This window comes from Myxine glutinosa, chromosome 12 (genome assembly GCF_964187855.1).
Source record: "Myxine glutinosa chromosome 12, kmMyxGlut1.1, whole genome shotgun sequence".
Lineage (NCBI taxonomy): Eukaryota > Metazoa > Chordata > Myxini > Myxiniformes > Myxinidae > Myxine > Myxine glutinosa.
In genome coordinates, this window is record NC_136272.1 from 87942770 (window position 1) to 87963279 (window position 20510).

Sequence of the window (20510 nt, forward strand, 5' to 3'; positions counted from 1 at the left end):
CACTATCACCATTATCAAACCAACACAAAAATCCCACTATCCCCATTATCAAACCAACACAAAAATCCCACTATCCCCATTATCAAATCAACATAAAAATCCCACTAACCCCATTATCAAACCAACGCAAAAATCCCACTACTCGCATTATCAAACCAACACAAAAATCCCACTACCCCCATTATCAAACCAACACAAAAATACCACTATCCCCATTATCAAACCAACACAAAAATCCCACTATCCCCATTATCAAACCAACACAAAAATCCCACTACTCACATTATCAAACCAACATAAAAATCCCACTAACCCCATTATCAAACCAACACAAAAATCCCACTACTCACATTATCAAACCAACACAAAAATCCCACTACCCCCATTATCAAACCAACACAAAAATCCCACTATCCCCATTATCAAACCAACACAAAAATACCACTATCCCCATTATCAAACCAACACAAAAATCCCACTATCCCCATTATCAAACCAACACAAAAATCCCACTACTCACATTATCAAACCAACATAAAAATCCCACTAACCCCATTATCAAACCAACACAAAAATCCCACTACTCACATTATCAAACCAACACAAAAATCCCACTACCCCCATTATCAAACCAACACAAAAATCCCACTATCCCCATTATCAAACCAACACAAAAATCCCACTACCCCCATTATCAAACCAACACAAAACTCCCACTACCCCCATTATCAAACCAACACAAAAATCCCACTACCCCCATTATCAAACCAACACAAAAATCCCACTATCCCCATTATCAAACCAACACAAAAATCCCACTACCCCCATTATCAAACCAACACAAAAATCCCACTACTCACATTATCAAACCAACACAAAAATCCCACTATCCCCATTATCAAACCAACACAAAAATCCAACTACCCCCATTATCAATCAAACCAACACAAAAATCCCACTATCCCCATTATCAAACCAACACAAAAATCCCACTACTCACATTTATCAAACCAACACAAAAATCCCACTACCCCCATTATCAAACCAAAACAAAAATCCCACTACCCACTAAATCCCACTAAATCCCACTATTGGACTTCCGTTTCCGGTCTTGCTGGCGAGGGTTCGTTTATTCTCAGCTCTCCATGCTATCCATCGAAATCGAAGTTAAGTAATTGTTCCCATTTGTATTTTCGTTATAACTATTTATTTTATGGTGTACAGTGAACCCTCGTTTATCGCGGGGGTTACGTTCCAGAACCCCCCGCGATAAACGAAAATCCGCGAAGTAGCGACCATATTTTTTTTATTTATATATATATATTTTAAAGCATTATGAACTCCCCACACTCTTATTAACCTTTCCCATACTCTTATAAACACTTCCTATACTCTTAAACACTTTTTACACTCTTAAACATACGTAATTTTAACAACATATAAAATTCTAATGGGTACTCACCATTGAAGATACTGTAGCTACCCATGGGTTCCCCAAGCAAGACCAGCATCAGAATCTCCTTGCTCCAGCCGGTGACGTCACCGGCGGGGATTCCCGGCGCGAGAGTGGCTGGTCACGTGACCGCTAAAGCGTGCCGCGCTTTGCGGGTATAATCAGCTACACCTGTTGATCACGTGACCACCGATTCACCGAAGCACGCCACGCTTGAGAGGCGTGGCTTTCGGTTTCTGGTTGTGCTTTATAATGCAGCCCGATAAATGGGCTTTTCAGTGTTCCCGAGTTGGTTTTGAGAATAAATATCTTCTCGGACGAGTTTGTGTCTTGCCCGTCATTTCGTCCGTATCAAGCAAGAGCCCCGGCTCTTCAATACTACAACTTGCGTGATGAAGATGATGATGAATTAGCTGTGCAGTACTGATGACGATGAAGGTGATGACGCTGGCGTTTTCCATACGCACGACTCTTTGTCTACCCTTCTACTGTACACTATGTACAGTATTTTATTTCTTGTAATATGTTTTAAATACTGTATTTTTCTTATTTCTTTACGTTTTTTAATTTTTTAGGCTAGAAAATGCTTATTTTACCACAAAAATATTTAAAATAATAGTATATAAAAATACATTTATACCGCAAAATCCCGCGATATAGCGAAAAATCCGCGATATAATTTTACATATACTAGCGAGAAAAAACCGCGATGTACCGAATCCGCGAAAAGTGAACCGCGATATAGCGAGGGATGACTGTATATATTGTCTCCCGACGAAGATTTTCGGTGCAAATCTTTCATACCTGTATTGAAAATCGTGTTAATTCGGGTCGTGTTTTGAGGCCTTGTAGTTGTACAGTGAACACTGTACAACCTTGAGGCTTTGTTTTTCTCTCAGCGGTCCGTGTTTTTGTGATCCAATAACTTTCGTTCTCTGTTTTCCCAATCTTTTCACCCCATAGCCCGCTTCCTTGTGTAAATCACAACTCAAAAAAATCCCAAAAAAAAACATTTCCTTCTCTGTTCTCATTCGTTTATTCATTCTTATTCGTTCGTTCGTTCGTTCTTCGCCGACGTGTTTCTCCCCCATTTCCCTAGATAGATTGTCAAATTTCAACTCGTTATTTTATCGTCCATGCGTTATTGTTTTGATTATTGTTACTTTTGGTTTGAATTTCCTGTAACTTGTAATTATTTAATCGTGTTCTGCTCCTCGTGTGCGGCCTTGTAGTTGTACCCCCGTCGGTGTTTGTTATCTTAATCGTGTTTTGTTGGCTCTTAGTTTTTTTCCCTTCTACCCCAAACATAATACTCTGTCTAAGGTTCTAAATCCCCACCTCCCCCCCCCCACCCCCAAAAACCAAACAAACAAAAAAAAAACCAAAAACATTTATTTTCCTTTCTCCACGTGTACTGTTGACTCATCCTGTATTTTCTGTCCAGGTGTGCTGTTCGCCCCACCCCCATTAACTCCTTGCCATCCACCGTTTGCCCTTCACGTGACTCGTGGTGGTCCCTCTCGGCTCTCCCCCCGTTGGTATTTTTGTGCACATAAGATTGTTCACGGTTCTGTTTAAATATTATTTAAATATGTATAACCTTTCCCCTTCAGTGTTTTACTCAGTGGTATTTTACAACACGCTGTTTTTCTTCCTATTTAAAAGGCTTTTCTCAATTTCCTCTCCAACTCATTCCACCTCAAAAAAAAGAAATTCAATATCTTATACGTCTCCCTCGCTACATGGTCTAAATTCACATTCATTCCATCCCACCTCCATCATTCTGAACCGGATTGCTAACTTGAAAATCACAACAAACCCAATTTGTTTTCAATGTTCGTCTTTCATTAATCATCCACTTTCTAAACTCCCCTCTTGCCCCTCCCATCCAAATCCCTCCCCTTGCACCTACACTCCTAAACTCCCCCCTTGCCCCGCCACTCTTAAACTCCCCCCCTACACCTCCACTCCTGAACTCCCCCCTTGCCCTTCCATTCCTGAACTCCTCCCTTGCCCTTCCCCTCCTAAACTCCCCCCTCACTCCTCCCCTTCAAAACTCCCCCCCAACCCCTCCCATTCAAATCTCCCCCCATACCATTTCCTCTCCAATTCTCCCTCCTCCACCCTCCTCCTCAAAGCTGCCTCCTCCCCACTTTGTCTCCCTTCTACCTCATACCTCCACCCCCCCCCAACCTTCTTCTTTCCTCTGCCCCCCCTCAAACAACCCCTCTCTGTGCCTCATCCCTTCACCTTCAAACCTTTCATCCTCCTCATCCTTCCCTGTCTTGGAACTCTTCTGCAATTGCTGACACACTAACAACTGCTCTCCCTACCTCCCCCTCTCATCCTTCATCTTACCCTACTCCTCCCCTCCCCTGTCCTGTACCCGATGCTCCCCCTCTCTCTTCATTAACGGTATGGACCTCAAACATCCGGGGCCTTCGCTCAAACCTGACTGATCTCCCCATACAGGTTGCTTCTGACAATCCAGACTTGATCTGCTTAACAGAGACTTTCCTCCTTCAAGATGTCTCTGATTCCTTAATATCTCTTCCTGGTTACTCCCTCCTCCGGTATGATAGACCTGAGCCTCGGCCTGGTGGTGGGGTGGCTATCTTTATCAAAAACTCTCTTCCTCACTCTCCTTGCACTGCCCTCTCTCCTCCTCACCCCCAGGAGTACCTCTGGCTACGGCTTCCTCTCCGCTCCCACCTTTTGTTCATATGTGTTCTGTACCGTCCCCCAAACAGTGATGACTCCATCTACATTTCACTGTCTGACAACATGGACCAACTTCTATCCACTCATCCCAACTCTCTCTTCCTCATATGTGGTGACTTCAATTGTCATCATGCCACCTGGTTGGGTGTGGGTTCCTCTCTCACCAGTCATGGCACCTCAGCAAAGGACTTCTGTGACTCACTGGGATTGACACAATCTGTCAATTTCCCGACCCAGATCTCAGCCAATGGAGTATCTTCTCTTCTAGACTTGGTTATGACTAACTTCCCTGCTAATGTCTGCTGCTCTTCTTCTGCTCCAATCGGTTCTTCTGATCATGTGCTTGTCAAAGTGGACATCTCTCTGGCCATTCTCAGAGAGCCTCCTCAGCGTCGTCGAGTCTGGCATTTCACTCAGGCCGACTGGGACGGTCTTCAAGCAGCCATCAATCGTCTGGATTGGTCTCCCATCTCCACTGCCTCTGACATCAATTCTTCCTGGGAATTCTTCCAAAGCAAACTGATCTCTCTCATGCACAGATTTATCCCATCTCGCCTTCAGTTGTCTTACCCTTCCTCCCGTCCATGGTACACTGAATCTTGTGGTGAGGCAGTTGCCCTGAAACAACTTGCCTTTGCCTCTTGGAAGGCTAATCCAACTGAAGGAAATCTCAGTTCCTTCCACCAAGCTCGGAACAAGTGTGTGTCTACCCTCAGGAGTGCCAGGAAGCACTATCTCTCCTCACTCAAGAATGAACTCTCAAACCTGTCTCCTTCCTCCAAATCCTGGTGGCGTCTGGTCAAATCCGTTTCTGGTGTTTGTTCCCCCTCCATCCCCTCCCTTACCTCAAATGGCCACACAGTTGACATCACACGTGACAAAGCCGAATGCCTCAACTCTGTGTTTGCCTCAAAATCCTTAGTCCCAAACCCATCTCTCTCTGTTCCCACCTTTCCCAGTCGAACCAAACTGCTCCTGGACTCTGTGACCTTCTCTCCTGACAAGGTGGAGGAGTTTTTGTCAAACCTCGACTCTGATTCTGCAACTGGACCAGATGGCATCAGCCCACGGGTCCTAAAATCCTGCTCTGCCGCTCTATCTCACCCTCTCTCTGTTCTTTTCACCCTATCCTTTGCTCAAGGTCATCTGCCAGCATCCTGGAAATCAGCAAACATTACCGCTTTACACAAAAAAGGTGCAAAAACAGATCCTTGCAACTACAGACCAATCAGCCTGCTCCCAATTATCAGCAAAGTCATGGAATCCATCATTGCTTCGGATATGAAATCTTTCCTCTTCTCCAATGGCTTGATCTCTGATCATCAATTTGGTTTCAGACCAGGTCACTCTACTCTGGACATGCTGCTTCTGCTGTCTCAACAATGGATGGAGGTCCTCAATGCCAAACAGGAAATCAGAGCTGTCTCCCTTGACATATCACGTGCCTTCGATACGGTCTGGCACCCAGCTCTGCTCCCCAAACTCTCCTCCTATGGTATCCATGGAAATCTCCATGCATGGCTTGCGGACTTCCTCTCTGGTCATAGTCAACGTGTGGCCCTGAATGGATTTCTCTCATCTCCCCTTCCCGTTCAGGCTGGAGTTCCCCAAGGAAGTGTGCTGGGCCCTGTGCTTTTTCTGGTCTTTATCAATGATCTCTCCGACTCTCTGGAAAATCCTCTGTATCTCTTTGCTGATGACTCCACTCTCTGCCGCTCCATTCCTCTTCCCTCAGATCGGCAGTCTGCAGCCTCCTCACTCTCTGAAGACCTGGACAAAATCACAGACTGGTCAAACATGTGGAACATGTCTTTCAATCCTGACAAATCTCACACTCTTACTATGTCTCTCCGAAAAGATCGACTGGGCAACCCTCCCATCTACTTTCTCAACAATCCTCTCCAAGAAGTTCTGTCGCTCAAGCTTTTGGGTCTCACCATCTGCCATGATCTTTCTTGGGAAAACCACATTTCCAAGCTGGCCTCCAAAGCCAGTCGCCGACTGGGCATCCTCCGTCGTGCGAAGTCCTTCCTAGGCACACCTGAGCTCCTCACCACATACAAGGCTTTCATCCGCAGCTCAATGGAATACTGTTCTCCCCTATGGGCTGGTGCTCCTGCCTCACACCTGGCTCGGCTTCACGCTGTTGAATCCAAAGCTTTCAGAATCATTGGAATCTCCCGCGATGAAGCTATCTCTGAGGGCCTTTCACTAACTCACCGCAGGCAGGTAGGTGGTCTTTCTGTCTTCTACCAACTCCTCTCCGGCCTTGCTCCCCCAGCTCTCTCTGTGCTCTGTCCCCCAAATATTCCTACAGGTCGCACAAGATCTGCCAGCCACCCTCTGATGGTTAAACTGCCAAAATCTCGGCTCTCTGCTCACCTTCACTCTTTCATTCCTCTTTTCTCCCGCCTCTGGAACAAACTCCCACACTCACTTCAATCACACTCCTCCCTCCAGGTCTTCAAAACAGCTGTTCACCACCATCTCTTATCTTCCCCCATCCAAAACCTTGATCTTTTCTACCCCCACTAATTCACCCCAGATCCACCTTGTTTGAAATTCCAACTTCTTTCCTGGAAGTCTTGGCAGTGTCCATATGTTTTATACCTCTCCCACCCCCCCCCCTTCCCATGCCTCCCTCCCAAAGCCCTCTCCCTCCCACAGTTCTCTCGATGTCTCCATGTCTCTCGGTCCCTGCTCTCAAATGTTGTGTTTGTGTCCTTCCCCCTCTCTCCCCATCTTGTCTACCGCTCCCGATGTTATTTGTTTTGTGTGTCTGTTTGTCTTTATGTGTGATTAATGTTCGCTCTTTCACGAGCCTCGATCTTGTATACAAAAAAAACAAAAAAAACAAAAAAAAAAAACAATTGGCGTCAGGGAGTGGGATTTGACCCGAAGTGCGCTTAACGCACTCAAAATTATGAGCGACCCAAATTTAGCATTAACATCTAAATTTTAATTCGTGCCATGGATAGCCAAGGCGGTCGGATGCCGGTGGGGGTAAATGAGGAGATAGATGAGGTATTAGAGGAGGAAACAATAACCCAGGACCCCCGGGAAGTACAGTTGGCAATGGAGAAAGCCGATGAGGGTACAGCAGTGGAGGTAGCAGAGGAGGAAAATGGCGGCGCGTCGCACGTGGCGGCGAGAGCCGAGCCGGCGGCGCCAGTAGACTGGGGCCTATTTGTGACCCACATGATGGCCTTTGTGGCTAAAACGGAGGATAGCTTAAAGGGAATGAGTGGGCAAATGGATAGCCAATTGAAGGGAATGGGGGGCCAATTGAAGGAAATGGGGGACAAATCCACCCAGGAAATGAAAGAAATGAGGGAAGAAGTAAGGGGTAACATAAATCAATTTGAAAACAAGATGGGTGGCCAAATAAAGGGAATGGGTGGCCAAATAAAAAAAATAGAGAAAGACATAGACCGCAGGTCGAGCGGGAAGGTCCCATTGGTACGCGACGGGGTAGCGCGATGCGAGAAGCACGTGGGAAGCGAGTTGGAGCAGAGCGGTCAAAATGACGGGAATAGAAATAGCGACACGGGGTATAGAAAAGCCGACGGCCGCAGAATTAGAAGAAAACATTTTAAGCGCGCCGGCGGTCGTTGGGCTCAGAAAATAAAAAGAAATTATAGTGGAAATTGGGGACGAAGAGACGGCAGACGCAGAAATTAAATGGGAGGAAAAGTTGGAATGTCCTCAAAGTACGTGTTCGCATCGGGATGTCGTGCTGTCTAACCCCAATGAAAGTTTGCAGGTGCGGTTGGAGGAGAAGAGAATCCCGGAGGTGAGTAGGGGTGTGGATGGCGCGAAAAGGTTTGGCGCGAAAGTGTGTGGCGGGAAAAGATTTTTCGCGCGCTTGGGATCGCGACGTAACCCGGGCGCTCGTGAAAAGTCCGGGGTGCGATGTACGAGAGCAAATGGCACGCGTGTGTGAAGGGAGTGTGCGCCGGAGCGCGAATGTATGACGGAGTGTGAGTGGGACGAGTGCGACAGCGTGTGCGATTGTGGAGTGTGCGAGAGTGCACACCGGAGCGCGTGATTGGGTGTGCAGAGTGCACACCCATGGGTAAGTGTGCGCTGAGTGGGTGTGTGCAGGAGTACACACCCGTGGTAGTTACTGGGGAGGTAACGGGTGAGTGTGCGCCAGGATGTGCGCAAGAAAAGTGTGTCATGGAGTGCACGAGTGTTATGAGTGTGCCAGGGTGTGCGCGAGGATGTGTGGTGATGGAGTGTGCGAACGGTGCGAGTACGGTGTGCAAGGATGAATGCACACATGAATACGTAGAAGGAGAGGGTGTCACGAAATGTGTGGAGTGGATGGGAGGCGCGGGAGCGCCTTGGTGTGCGAGTGCTGAGTGGGTCGCGAGGTGTGGGTGTGAGAATGCGACGCAAGCATCGACGCAGACCGGGGCAGTGTTTAGCGCGACGTATAGCCGACGCGAACACTCGGTGCGTGACGGGCTTGGTGTGCAGCGGGGACCGGCGGGGATCGTTGCCGCGGTGGCGTGCACGATCCCTGCCGGGCCCCGCCCGCCCTGTATGGTCGGTGCCGCATCGTAAAGGCGATCGGCCCGGTTCAAGGGGAGGTAGGAGGGGTCGGAGCAGCTCCCCCTCGTGGTGGTGGCACTTCGGCCGGGGAAGGCTGGGCCATCGCGCATGGGAGCGAAAAGCACTGCGTAGAGATGGTGCCTGGAGCCTTGGCCCAACAAAACCTCCTCCCCTGAATCGAACATGCCGGACGGACCAAACCAACAGTAGACAGACCACCCGCATGCATTGCTCGGCCTTGCGAAGCCGAGCAGTAAAAATGCATTGCAGCACCGAGAGGGTCTTCGTGTAATGGACGGATGATGATAGTGTTTGGAAATGGTGCCCGATGTAGAGGGATGGTAGCTCTACCATCCCTCACATTGGGGGCAAAGGAGCAGTAGTTTATGGGGTTGGCAGTGAGAACTAGCCAGGGTGGGATAGGATAATTGTTAGGGATCTAGAGTGACCATAGGGACAAGATTTAAGTAGTGCCATTTGTACCGGTAGTGGGGACGTAGTAGAGTAGTTGGATGATAATGACGAGGGATGTGCGTAGTGTAAGGGATGATGGGGAAAGCACAAGTATTAGAGGGCAGTAGCTAGCTAGATGATGCAGTGTGTTTGTGGTATCGTTTAAATGAGGAATTGAATGAGAGTGTTTGTGGTATGGTTGTTGAGGAAATGAGGCATTGAGCGTGGGAAAATCTGGGCGAATGAGGCAATGATTATGATTGAGCTTGATGAAATGAGGAATTGAATGAGAATGTTTGTGGTATGGTTATTGAGGAAATGAGGCATTGAGCGTGGGAAAATCTGAGTGAATGAGGCAATAATTATGATTGAGCTTGGTGAAATGAGGCAATGGTCGGGAATGCCCAGAAGTGATGTATGAATGGTGTATTGAAGACAAGTGTAATGGTGTTGAGTGAATGGACTTGCATGGTGTGCAAGTGGGAGATAGCAAGAGTGTGGAATAAATGGTGTGGAGTGAGTAGTGTAGAATGAGTAGTGTGGAGTGCATGGTGCGAAGGAGTGAATGGGGGAGAGATGGACCCCTTCACGGATACCCAGGGCGGGTAGTTTAAAGTTAGGTAGAGGGTTTAGGCAAATTGTTTGGATATTGACATCTGTGGTGCAGGGAGTAGCAAGTTGTTGCTTTGAGGGGTGCATGAGTGAGTGGAATGGCTGGGCGTGTGGGCTTAATTGGTGAGTATGGTTAAATGAGCACTCCGCCACTGGTAGTCTGTTGGCCAGGTGAGGCCGCAGGTAGGCTCTGGGAGCCAGTTCGAGTTCAGAGTAGAGTTCAATGGGGCCCGAGGATCCTACGAGAGGACCCGGGTAGCCCGATGCCAGAGAGGGCATTAGTGGGGTGAGAGCCAGGAGGGCTTTCCCCAGTGTAGGGTAGTTATAAGGAGCTAGGCAAGCTCGGGTGGCGACTTCAGTGGCGGAGGTGTGCAGATAGGTAGACCTGCTGGTAGAGCCACACGACCCAGCCCCGAAATTGTGCAAAGGCACAGTATTGAAAAATGGGGGGAGTGAGACCCCAAATTGGAAGAGCACCACAGGGAGGGTCAATGGGAATCGGTTTTTAGAACCACATAGAGTAAAGAAGGCCAATTGGATTGGCAGGGCAAGACCCCAGGTAGTGTAAAGAGTTAATGTCAATTAGAAGTATAGTTAGGATGAAATCTCTTCGCACCATCCGCATCCACTCACCAAGGTGACAGGACTCCACACCAGGTTTTGAGATCAAATATTTGGAATGAAAGACGCATCATGACGTGATGAGACATTGTGCGTATTCCATCTCTTCCTTCTTGGGAGGGATTGGGATGACGAATTTGGAATTAGAGGAGATATGGGAGACAAGACGGTAGCGACGGAATTTGTAAAAAGTAAAGTGTAAATACGGGGAGGGGCAAGGGTAGTGTAGGCTGACATGGGGGGTGACGAACGGCTAGGGACGTGCTTTCTCCGCCCGCTCGCCCGTGCTCCTCATGTCGCATTACCTTGTATTGATGTGTACCCTTGCGCCCTTGCCCTCGCTTAACTCTCTGCTTTGTCTTTCCTCCCCACCCATGGACCCATCTTTTTGTTGAGGGGAGTGTGCAGGGACCCTGAGCGGTGCGGCGGCACATTGCCACCTTTGTGCCGCACTCTGCTACCTGCTGCCTGCATCAATACACATATGGACCACACGTTCTGTGGCCTGGCACCTTTACTGGAGCAGACCTTTGCTGCCAGCAACATTATCTAACTTGCGGACCACTGTTCTTAAGTGGCATCAATGTCAAGCAGTCGGACCACCTAAGTTGGCCCTGCTGGGCTACAATAAAACGGACACAGTTTGTGCCTTTTATTTATTTCCTTTGGTGTGTCAGGAAAGAAGATCTTTAAGTTTATTACGGCACACTGAAGACGAAGCAAGAAGATGCGGCGGCCCAGCAAGCACAATGCATCATTGATTAATTATAAAATGTGATTGTGCATGATTGTGCATTATGGTGCATTATGGTGCCTTTTTGTTTTTGTAATTGTGCATGACTGTGCATTTTTGTGAATTTCTTGCATATGGTGTGTATTGGTGCAGTGCATTGTGTTTGTTGGTTCCTCTCAAATTTCTCCAACTTTCTTCCCATAAAATAACAGGTCCTGGGTTATAGCATTGGAAATAATTAGTGTCTTGTAAATAACATGCTTCCCACTGGCTTTATGTATAGTTTGGGAATTCTTTCCGTAATTCGGTTAATTGTGGGCGTGAGTCTGTTAGAATAGTACACAACGCAGTAGGTGGGACATATTTAGTGTTGTAAAACTGTCACACACAGGGTGGTAGAGTAAATGTAGAGGGGAAACCACACCTGAGTGTCACACTAATAGTCAGGTTTGTTATGTAATTTCGTTCTTTTTTTGTGGAGATTAGCAAAACTATACATTTTTGGAAAGCTGATAGCACCAGGAATCCGAAAAACCATGTTTCCATTTGCGCAAATTTTTCTTTGGCGGCCATATTGGATTTTCAAAATGGCCACCATCGGAAACCTATTTTTCGCGATATCTCAACATCCGAACCACCTAGAGTGCTGATTCCAACACCTATACCCACATTTTTGGGGATGAGGAATCACATGAAGCCATCTAAAATAATCTACACCTACCCTGGGATACCAGGTGGCAGCCTACAGCGGATTTTCTACAAGGCAATGCCTTGGCCTTTTCGACGCCAAGATTGTTCCAGAATGGTTGTACTTGCACAAGGCCCGACACAAGGGAGACAGCAGTGTTTTTGAGCAGAACATCATAGTTAGCTATGACCAAGACCAGGACATCCGTATCAGGAGAGAAGAAGGTAAGCTGTTCTGCGTTGGGATTGCGGCGAGTTGCCAGCACTGCTTGGTGAATCATCAGAGTGTCTGCCTCCTCATGATTATTGTCTTCAAAATGCACGCCTTTGTTACTCTTGGCCTTTCCTGCTGCACATATAATTATCAGCTTGGAGGCATCTCTGTTGTACTCCAACGTTTTCTCAGCCAGATATTCTGCCAAATCTGACTTTGTCTGATCGTGTGACAAGAACCGCTTCATGGTGATGTGTTGGATCTTGGTATTGTCCTTCACTTGGTACTGGACTGGATTGTGCCCCCCTCGTCTTTTTTGTCTTGTGCTTTGCTTCAACGAATCGGCCTTGTAAGTATCAAACACGAGGATAACTTCGTCAAAATGTCTTGTCAGTGACATCAATCTGGTATTAAAGCTGACACTGAGATCTTCAACGGTTACTGTTGCAGCTGGTTTTGTCGACAATTTCTGTACAAGAACCATGGCGTCGACTACTGCTATTTTCATAGCTGCAGAGTTATGGACTTGAGCTTGAGGACTTGAGGTCGGAGCTAAGTCACCCGGAGCTAAGTCTCCATGTTTCACAAGGAGATGGATTAACTTTGACTTGTCAAGGCAAGGAAGCAGGTCACCGTTTGGTGCGAACAAGGCGCGAGGTGTAAGGGTGAATTCGTAGTTGCCTATTGCGTCTTTCTGGTCAACATCACGGCTTGATTTTGTCAATATCATCAGCCTTCCATACAAGTCTTTTGTTTCCTTCAAGTCGACTGACTTGTCCCTGAGCATGATCTTGGTCTTCTTCACACCAGACAAGTACATCGTGTTGTTTTCTTTTTTCACGGCTGCAAATAAGCTGACTGTTCCGTTGATTCTTTCATCAACATACTCTTCGTACAAGTGTTGACCAATGTTGTCGATATTCAGGATTTGTGACGTGTGCTCCTCTGGGACATAGGCATGTGTGATCAAGTTGTATATGCTATTTCCTTCTGTGGTAAATGGATTGCCATGACTCATGATAGCAGCCTTGATCTTTTCAACCGCTGCATTGTTCAGATTCACTGCCCTCGGACTAAGTTCGTGGTGTTCTGTCACTTTGTCTGTTTTGGTGTCGAACTGATCTTTGAATTCTCTGGTCAGCCGTGACAATTCTGGAGAGGCCATAAAGAATCTCTGCCTTGCATTGGCATTATTGGAGATGCCTGGAAGTCCAGAATGAACCTTCATTGCTCTGTTTTCCTGTTCACAAGCGTGGTCTGCACCGATTGATACAAAGGGGATGCTAGATTTCGTTACTGAGATATTTCCATTCTCGAGTTCCCTGTATGTGGCCGGATGCGTCTTCCTCAGGTCATACATATCTGCTATGTATCGCGGCCAAAGACGTTTGTATTTGATACGATCCATGGAGAAAAATAGCTTGCTGAGTGCCTCACCAGATTCGAGGTGGAGTTTGAGATCTGCGTCCCGAGAAGCTTCCACAAAGAACAGAATTGTCTCCACTCGATGCAGGTAATTCATCAAGGACTTGAACATGGCTTTTTTGGATTGTTCTGTTTCCCAAGTCTTGAATATGTTCACAACATCAGCTGTAGTGATGACATTCAACAGTTTTGTGTTGGCTTCTTTCACACTTGTGGCTTTGGTGAACTTGTCCTTTTCTGAACATGCCTCGTCTATTTCTTCTGACATATCTGAGCAAACGGCTTTCAACTGTGGATAATCTTTGAAGAACAGGTCCAGCGCCATTTCATAAAGTGCTATATATGAATAAATATGAGCACGGAGAGTGCGTTTGTAATGCGAACATCTCAGGATCTGCCTTGTTGTTGAAGGTCCGTAGAGGTCGGCCTCTATCCACGCGTCATCAATACCTGAGTTCTCAATGGAAGTACCCAGGGCTCTTGTCAGATTTGAATCCACCCAATAGCATCTGACTAACAGTGAGTACTTCTCTGTTAACGTGAGTGGTTCGTTTTTCAGTTTCTAGTGTTTCTGTTGGCCCCACCATAACCCATCTGATCATTGCGTGGAGTGCTGCTGGAACATCATCTGTGCTGCTAGTGACCTGTATAGCATTGGATGAGTTTTCCTGTTGGTGGAAGTTCTTGATAATTCTGCGCAATGCCTTTGCTGCTTTATAGATAATATTCAGATCGTCTACTTCACTTTCTATCATGGCAGACTGAACCATATCGGATTCGCATGCATCTGGGGAGTAAAGAACAGAAGGTTTTCTCCTGTCCTTTTGCCTAACAGACGTTACGTGTGGTAGTTCTAGAAGAATTCTCTCCTTGAGCCAGTGTCTACTATATGCAGGGAAGTGGTGCGCCAATGCATCTGTGCCACCAAGCAAGTTGATGTATGTTGTTTCAATATGTGCCATGGATAAGTATTGTTTATTCTGAGTTTGACAGTCGACAAGGCTAATCAACTCAATCAAACATGATGTTTGAAACGGATGACCTCTCTCTGTTGTTCCCTTGTTATCCTTGGTACGTAACACATGGAATACATTTGTTGTCCAACATGACTTGTGGTATTGAACATCGATTGCATGTGCATCAGTGGGTGAGATGGATGTGTTTAACCTAGTTTGCAGGGTGAGATTTCCAGACAGCTCCACAGCATCGTGTAATGCTTTCCCACCGTTTTCTGTTCTCAATGTGTACAATTTTTGCTCGTTATCTTCCTGGCAGAAAAAGCAATGTTCCTTAATGAATGGAGCTGTTGCAGAACGTGTAAACGGACTGGTGGTGGAAGTTGATGGTTCGTCCAGTTCTGTGCTTTTTCGCTTTTGTCCACGTTTTTTCTCTGTGTAGGAGCCGGCTGAAATGTGATATTGATGGCGGTCTTTGGCACGATGTACCTTCTCTTTGTTGGCTGCATTTGAATAACAGATACGATGCCAAACTGCATTATTGAATTGCAGACTTTCACTTGTTTCATCCTTTAAGCGACTGTGAATTTTAACATATTTTCCATCATGGTAGGCTGCTCTATCATTAAGGGTTTGTAGCAAGTGTTCAAACGAGTCCGGTTTGGGCTGCTGGACAAGCGTTCCATATTTTGCTGAAGCGGTTTGACAAATTATGCAGTGCTGCCACTGTGTGGGCTGAGTCGTAACTTCACTCATCTTCTCTCAAGACCTGCAAATATATAAAACGACAACAGGTAAGTAATTGTGAGCTTCATGAGGTTTATTTTAAATGAACTATTAGGTCTGATATAATGACTTTCCATGTACATGAACTGAACATGTTGAAATGATCCCATTTATGACTATGACTGTACTGAGGCGAAACATCACTCAATGTGGTATACATATTCAGAAAAAAACATGTTTCCTGAAAGCGGCCATCTTGAAAATCCGCTGTAGGCTGCCACCTGGTATCCCAGGGTAGGTGTAGATTATTTTAGATGGCTTCATGTGATTCCTCATCCCCAAAAATGTGGGTATAGGTGTTGGAATCAGCACTCTAGGTGGTTCGGATGTTGAGATATCGCGAAAAATAGGTTTCCGATGGTGGCCATTTTGAAAATCCAATATGGCCGCCAAAGAAAAATTTGCGCAAATGGAAACATGGTTTTTCGGATTCCTGGTGCTATAAGCTTTCCAAAAATATATAGGTTTGCTAATCTCCACAAAAAAAGAACGAAATTATAAATCTGAACATAATGAACCTGACTATAAGTTAAAAAGTAGTCCTGACCCTTGCTTTAAGCCGGCTGTTCTCACATGTGTGGTTCGGCGCAGGGACGAGCCTGGCGAAGGAGGGGTGCAGTGTTGCAGTTTTGAGAATGCACACAGGTAACATCATTAAAGGTTAAAGGTTGCACCCCATAGTTAGTCCACAAGCAACACGTAGGCCCATTAGAACATTAGTTATGTCATAGTATGTGTTTAGAATAAGGCCATTTCCCTAGTAAATCACCTGTGTTGTGTAAAACAAATAAGAGTTAGGTCCTTCCATTTTTCCTCCACCCTCCAAATTCCACCTCGTTGGGGAGTATTCTTTCTTTCCCTTTTTGGCCATTGCACCATCACTTTGGTTGTTCACAAGTCAGGGGACACGAGGTAGGCCCGAAAAGGGGGGTGGAGAAGGGTCGAGATCGGCAGCAGGGAGGACGGTAAGGGCCACCAGCCAATCAGGGCTGAGGTGACATGGCCTGACAGGGCGTGGGAAGGGTGTGGCTAGAGGTCCCAGGGGGTTCGCTGGGCGTCCCTATATAACCCAGCGCACAAAGCCCTGTAACAGGACTTGAGAGGACTTATTGAAAGGACTCGCAGAGGGACTTGAGAGGATTCGTTAGGACTCTCGCTGCATTGTAAGGACTTGAGCGCATTTGGTATGAGAGGATTGGCATTGCAAAAGGACTCGTGCGCAACAGGACTGGTTGGGAGAGGCGCTGTTATAAGGACTGGTTGGGAGAGGCGCTGTTATAAGGATTCATTGGAAGAGAATTTGCAGCGGATACACGCCTTGTACGAGGACGTATGCTATCGAACTTGCATTGGGGAGCGCCTATTGAACTATATTGGGAACGCATATAAAGCCCGCTTTATCTATTACGTACGCGGCCGTGAGCCGCGAAGTAACCGCCAGCCCAGCTTACTGATCCCCATATAATTGTCCGATCCACGCCAACGACACGCGGAGAGCTTGCCTGCCGTCTACCATCTTCTTCGCGGGGCGAATCGGGGACCGGAGCGAGCTGTGGACGCCATCCTCAGACCATCGCCCTGACCATCTGCAACCCCGTGTGAGTCTGAGTGTGAAACGGGCCCGTGTCCAGGGATAAGTTAAGACTGTTATTTAAGGCTGCACTGTGTATTCTGCTTCTTCTTCTTCACTGTACATTGTGTAATAAATTGCTTGTTATTCCTGTTCCCTCTTAATTCGACCGTTTTAGTGATTTCTCCATTGGGTAAACGTGGCACGATTAGGAACCGCTTGAATCGGGTTTAGTCTTTGCTAACGGCTCAGATCACGGTTCGCTAACCGCTCGGCGTTTCCACCTATAACCGTGATTCAGGCGGGAGTTATCTCCTTGCTTCCTGGCCGGCGTTAGTAATTAGGTAATAAGAATTCGGCTTACGACCCGACCTAACGCCGTCCGGAAGGAACGTTATCGCTCCGGATCCCGTCGGCCAGTCAAAGACAAGGGGATCAACCCCCTCTTGGTAAAGGGGAGAAGGCCGACGACGAGATCCGCAACAATATATGTATAATGTACTCTGGGGAGATGCTCTAAAATCTAAGGGTAAAAAGGGATGAGGAAGAGAAGGAGTAAAGGGAGGAAAAGGAGAGGGAGGAATGGAAGACGATGAAGGAAGAATTGGAGAAGATGAAGGGGGAATGGGAGAAGATGAAGGAGGAATGGGAGAAGAGGGAAGGGGAGACATTTGTAGAAATGATGGCAAGGCATGATAGGGAAATGGTAGCAAGGGTAAGGGGTATAAGTGCGGTGGAAGTAAGGGAAGGGCCAGTAAAGGTAGTAGCCGGCCGAGTAATAGGAGAGATGGTAGCAAGTGAAAGGAAGGTAACAGTAATAGAAGAGGAATGGGCAGGGGGAAGGATGCCACTGGTGGCAGTAACACATTCTGTTATGACAAAAGGGGGAAAGGTAGTAGAAGAAGGGAAAGAGACAACACCAATGGTAGCAAAGGAAGCAGGGGCAAGGGTACAAGGTCAACAAAAGAAGAGGAGGAAGTAGACGCAACAATAGAAGAGGTGGTAAGGGCGGCAAGAATTGAGGAGTGAATACATAGAATTGATAAAAAAATAATTTGAAATTAAATAATTTCTAATTAAGTAACCATTTATGATTTTGAAAGAAAGTTGAGATTAATACTATGACAGATAACACGGTTCCATCTTCCCACCACCAAATCTGTTTGTATTCCCTGACTTTGTATAGTTACCCAGTTGTCTTGCGTCTTTATCAAGCAAACCATCGCTATGCAGTCATATCTTTTTTTATTTCTTAACTCATGTATTAGTTGGCTACTAATTGTGTTTCCACATACTTCATTATGATCACCAAGGGGGTAATAGTCTTCTTTACGGAAGTAAATAAAATCTTGCAGGTCATCTGAGTTTATTGAAAAGAGCCAATTATACCCCAAATCAGGCATATCACACCCCCATTTATCAATTACCATATTAACAATATTCCCCTCTTTAAAAGTTTAATTGTAAGTGGTGCGCTAAATTTAATTATCTTTTAATTTAATTTAATTTTTAAGGAAAGGTGTATGGTCTGGAGAACCGGGCGTTGTGACTGTAATTTCTACTTGTTTATCAAAATATGCCGTTTTCTTTCGGGATATATATCGCATTACATCACCCAATCTCACCAAGTCATTGTCATCTGTGGGATTCGGATAATTGGTTAATTTATAATTAGTTTTCATATTAATATTTTTGCCTGTATTATATTTCTGCCGTTCAACCTGGGCTTTTGTATAATAATTTGATAAATCAACAGTCGTCTCTTGAGATCTCCTAAAGATAGAACCGTCTTTTCCAACGTAGGTCATTTTAAGTAAGAGTAAAAATAATATCAGAAAACTTTTCTTTATTGTTGAGGTGAAATAATACGTATAAACATAATTGACCACAACATTTAGAATTTACTTCTTGGATTTGAAACGTTTGACAAACACTCTTCCCCTTCAGTAGGAATTTAATTACTTCAAGAGGTGGTGGAAGTCCATAGCTATCAAAATAAACCTTTTCATGACCATGATAAATACAAGACCAATGAGACCCATTCCCATTATTATCTTCTAAATTCATAATGATATTCTTTGCATTTTTAGACAACTTTGGTAATTCATCCCTCATACAAATACATACATTATTGAGGTTTAGCTGTTTGCAATATTTATCGAGTTCTCTATTTGACGTTGTATTCTTTCCAAAATGTTTAAACCACTCCCCATTTTATTTTCGAAAATAAATTTTCTTTTTATTTAGGAGAAAGATATATAATCTATTACCTCTTTTAGTTAGTTTTACACCTGCCAGTGCGATAGAAGAAAGCATATCTCTGACTAACGATCTCGCTCTATCAGGCAGACTTTCAAGCCTTACAGCAAAATCTACAATGACACCACTTCCACTAACTTCTTTCTCCAACGCCTTATGTCTTTCCAATTATTTTTGGGTTGCTAGTTGGGCTTTCCTTTCGTTAGCAACTTTTTCCGCCGCTGAAATACCACCCGTCACTGCCCCCGCTGCACCTACAGCGCCGGCAATTAGGGGGATTAGGGCTAGAAGTGGAAGAAATCCTCCTGTTATTTCCTTTAGTGAATAATTCTTCAACATAGGTTTTGACATTTTTAAACTAAGCGAACTGGCACTATTTAGTTTTTCCTCCTGCACTTTTGTGAGCAAAAAACTAATTCTCATATCACCCTTTCTTTGAATTGTACGAACATTAATTGTACAAGGTTTTCTATTTTGGATACAAGATGTTAGTTTATCACGATTAGTTTGATTAATATATACGTCAGTTGTTACTTTACTCATTTTATATATATTCCAAAAAGAAATTTCCCATATATTCCAAAAAGAAATTTCCCATATATGGTGCGTGGGGAAAAAATCACTTCCTCAAAAACTGGAGTTACAAGCAAGCAGTTACACAATATTTCCCTAAAACAAGACACTTCCTCAAAACAGAAGCAGCTGTTTGGTGTTGGCTAACTTCCCCAAACCAGCCTTTAAAAAGTCAAGGATTTTAAACCGTTCACACTTCGTTTTTGGTGGAGCCTGGGGTGAAGATTTTTGTTTCTAATGGCGAACACCTCCTTCGATGAAGGAGATTTCGACCCCTCTCAATATTGGTGAGTTCAGATAATGTTATACTTTTTTTATTGAAAGTCCTGTATATAATTGATGATTTAACTAATTATTATTATTTTATTTTTTTTCCAGCATTTCACAATTCCTCATAAGTGAAACAGATCGTTGTGCCGACGATCTCCACATAGAGTGGCTTGCCTTAAATTAAGTGTTGGATGAATTCCATTTTGTTTGTCAAGCCTTTCCTGATGATTTAAATTCCTGCATTTTACCCCCAATGTGGAAGCCGTCATCCCCAACAAATTTACCCAATGATTCCACATTCTTACAAGACTTACTTGAAAGGTATGTTGGTGTTAAATGGAACCATCTTACAGTATTAACCACGAATAAAAACATAAACAGAGATGAGGGGTTGAAACGAGTGTTTGTCGCCCCCCACAGTATTACTGATGAAGTGCACGTGGATATGTCTTGTTCAGGGCAGCAATCAAAGACCATCCCAGGTAATTAATTATTTAACTCCCTGTTTATTCATATTCAACTCCCTGCACATGTGAATGGCACTAAGTACATGTGAATTGAAATTTCTTTTATTTATTACTAATAATAATAATAATAACTAGAACTGCCACTTTAAAACT

At 45.2% G+C, this 20510-nt stretch overlaps 2 protein-coding genes across 5 annotated transcripts in view; one reads left to right on the forward strand and one right to left on the reverse strand.

Moving 5' to 3' along the window:
- The window catches only part of LOC137418790 (putative serine/threonine-protein kinase MARK-C), a 137027-nt gene that overhangs the window by 24703 nt on the left and 91814 nt on the right, over positions 1–20510 (reverse strand). The window lies entirely within an intron of this gene.
- The window catches only part of LOC144888366 (uncharacterized), a 57226-nt gene continuing 56457 nt past the window's right edge, over positions 19742–20510 (forward strand). For 3 of the 4 annotated variants that reach the window (XR_013620960.1, XR_013620959.1, XR_013620961.1), the window contains exons 1-3: positions 19800–19907; positions 19999–20211; positions 20311–20372. The gene's annotated coding sequence lies outside the window, so the exon portion shown is untranslated. Of the gene's footprint in view, positions 19908–19998; positions 20212–20310; positions 20373–20510 lie in introns of all 4 variants that reach the window. The other variant, XM_078766072.1, reaches the window with a different exon arrangement.